Below are 3,204 nucleotides of genomic sequence, written 5' to 3'. Positions count from 1 at the left end.
CTAGTATGCAAGGAATGTCACAGAAAACATGAAAAAAATAAAACATTAAGGCAACTGATTGCCTTAAGTACTTGCTTTAAGTACATTTCTTCAGTTCAATGATATTTTCTTGGCCTCCAAACGTCATTGCAGATTTGGATGAAAGGCAAGAGGGAAGAAAAGAGAAAAGCAAAAAGAAAAAAAAAAAGAAAACAAAGTGTGCTAATGCTAGAATTCAAAATCTCAGTCTGAGGCTCCTGTCCTTTATAATTGCTTTATATTGCTAATTATGTATGCAAAAAACAAAGTAGTTAAAAAAAACAGGCTTGCAAAAATAATAGTTTTGCTGATGCCTAAATAATCAAATTATTCAAACTGGCTTTTTTGATATGACTCTGCTTTTTGTAGTTTAAACATATTTGTGAACGTTTACTTAACAGTTTAAACAGATTTTAGTTATATTCGTCTTTCTGTTATTTTATCATTACTTCTTCTCACGAACAAACCGGAATTTAGCTTTCTTTGCGCCTGTTCAACTCTTTAGAAACAAAAAAACACTACATTCACAGTGAGATGCTAATTACGCCTATATTTCAAGCGTAAAACGTAAAAGTAACTACCGTATGTCTGTCCGGGCTCGCGGTAGGAGGGACTGTGTTGCCATGACAATGACGTCAATGTTGGTGTCGAGTAACCAAAGGTCAAAATAAAGACAAGTGAATGAAAACGGAAGGAAACTAAACAGGCTTCCTAGAATAGCACAGAACATTACCAGGTTGACTCAAAATACAAAGTAATTCCCTGCACTGGATGCTGTCGTGTCGTTCGTCCGGGAATAATCGTTTTATATACCGGTAAGGGAACGTCACACAGCACAAGGTTAGGGTCACAGACAAGCTAACAGCAGCTAGCGAGCTAGCTGTAGCCTAGGTCGTTGGTTAGCTAGTGCTAACACTTACCACATTATATTGTTCGCTCCGGTAGGACGCCTGGCAGCACAAAGTTACTTTAAGCAGTTCTCTAGAGATGCCGGTTACCTCACAAGCAGTTGACGTTTGTTACTAACAGTCATCTTGCTGTTTAAGTTAGCTTTTTCTGTGTTGAGTTAGGATAGGACACAGTAGCTGGCCTTGCAACAGTCTTTACCAGCAGTGCAAGTTTACTTCAGTGACATTACAGTACCGTTAAACCGCAATATGCTTCTAAATAACAAGGCACCAAACAGCTGTTTCGTAGCTAATGTAATTTAACCTGTGGCGCAAGTCAGCGTGAAACAGCTCGTTAATCTTTTGAGGCAGTGCAGTGAGGGACAAAGTTGTTTTGTTTTGTTGTCATTTTTCTCCCAGGAGCACCATTGTGCTAATTCACGAGGCTCTATGGATGCTTGGCACTAAACTAAAGTATTTCGGAAACGATTTAATGTTAACTTTACTCCTCATTTTTCCTCTTTTTTTTTTCTCTTTCTTTCTTTAAGGAGCAACTAAACTGTACACGGATATACATCTGGTCAGCATTCGCCTCAGACAGCATCTACAGTTTCATAGCATGTCTTCCTGGTCCAGTGCGTAAACTGTGTTCCAAATATTATGCTGCTGCTTTTTTTTCTTTCATGTCTAACGGCAGAAATTACTATGCAGTCACATGTCAGTAGGATTTAAACAGATTCAGCTGAGTTTGTTTTTTTGTTCTCTTTTAAATTGGACATGGTTGCTAATTGGTTTGCCAGGTGTTTGTTATTAAATAACCTCTAGTTAAATTAAACAAGTTGCATTTCTAATGCAAAATGGGAGTGTGATTTCTCAGAAGATAAAGTGTGGCAGAAGTGCAGTGTCTGGCATGAAAAACATGGATATAATTTTGGAAAAATGAGGAGGGTTCATAAAAATCTTGGGGAAAGTGTGAGTCAAATAGAGAAATGGTGGTAAGGTGGGTGTATTGTGTTGTTTTGTTGCTTTGTGTCACCTTACTGTGTGGAGTTAAACATGTGCTCCTTGTGACTGTCCAGAAGACATGCATGGTAGGTGCCTGTTCTGTATTCGCCACAAACATGGATGTATACTAAAGTGCTTAAGGGCTTGGAGTAAATGAACCATATTTTTAAGGAAGACTTCTAATAAACAAAATAAAAATACTAAAAAAACGTTTCCAACAGACCAGATATCTGTAATTTTAAAACTGTTTGATCCACCAGTGAAAGCCTTGCTACTATGGTCCAGGTGGATGGAGTTCTAGATGATTGGTAAACACCAAGCAGAAGGAAGAGGGATCTGAACTGGAATACTGTGTAGCAAGATGATTAGTCCCACTTCATTGTGTCAAATTGTCCTCATAGGTGTATGGTGATCCCAACTTGGCAATGGCCTAACATGCTATGGAAAGGTTTTTCTTTTCTAGGCTCCCTGGTTGCTCAAAAGGAAAACCATTATAGCCATTATAACCTTCTGACCTTAACTCTATTAAGGACCTGGGCTGGCATCTTCAGATCAAATGTACGTGGAAAGTGTTTGTATAATCTGCATTTAAGGCTCCACATGCACTTGGTAGTCTGGGGCTGTAAACATCCCCGACTGGAAGCTGTCTGCACCACAGAGCTTTCAGTCTGATGTTTGCGGCTGCTGGCTACCCCCTACTGCCGAGTTAACCTTTTTATTCAGTATTCATTGAAATCCATACCTGATTTAGACACTGTGCTCCTTTAAAGTGTAGCTTTGTGTTCAGTTGTTCAGACTCAGTTCATGTAAACATCCTACACTCAGCTGTTATTGATTGCCACAGAGGCTGAGAGGAGGTTGTTTACTTGAACTGGTTGGGAATGATACTTGGACTTAAGATGGAGTGCCTTCATTCACATTGTCTGTTACACATCATTCATGAGCTATCCTGGAATCGACGGCTCAAGGGAAAGAAATTTGAAGTCTTATTTGTCAATTGTTCTGATTTTTAACAAATAAAGTTACTTGAATACATCTCTGACTCTTTGCTTATTTGCAGAATTTTTAAAAAGGAGATGAACTTATTTAAAATGATTCAAATAACACTCATTACCTTGTTTGCTTATTGTGGCACAGTAGTATGTTATGATTGGCCTTTTCTTTCAGGTAAAGGGGAAACTGGATGGTGGCTACAATAATACTAACCGTTCAGTGTTTCACTTCAGAACACATTTTGATCATTGTTTCAGTTTTCTATCTCCAGTGTGATTTGATTGGCTCTGTATTTTGAAAG

The 3,204-nt window shown here is 38.5% G+C and overlaps 1 long non-coding RNA gene across 1 annotated transcript; it reads left to right on the top strand.

The window, feature by feature from the left end:
* Window positions 1–695: 695 nt before the first annotated feature.
* On the top strand, window positions 696–2,945 carry LOC135932424 (uncharacterized). The gene is made up of 2 exons (XR_010573522.1): window positions 696–833; window positions 1,454–2,945. It is a non-coding gene; the product is annotated as an uncharacterized LOC135932424 (long non-coding RNA).
* The last annotated feature ends 259 nt before the right edge of the window (window positions 2,946–3,204 follow it).

This window comes from Pelmatolapia mariae, linkage group LG22 (assembly GCF_036321145.2).
Source record: "Pelmatolapia mariae isolate MD_Pm_ZW linkage group LG22, Pm_UMD_F_2, whole genome shotgun sequence".
Classification (NCBI taxonomy): domain Eukaryota; kingdom Metazoa; phylum Chordata; class Actinopteri; order Cichliformes; family Cichlidae; genus Pelmatolapia; species Pelmatolapia mariae.
This window is presented reverse-complemented; position numbering and strand designations above follow the sequence as displayed.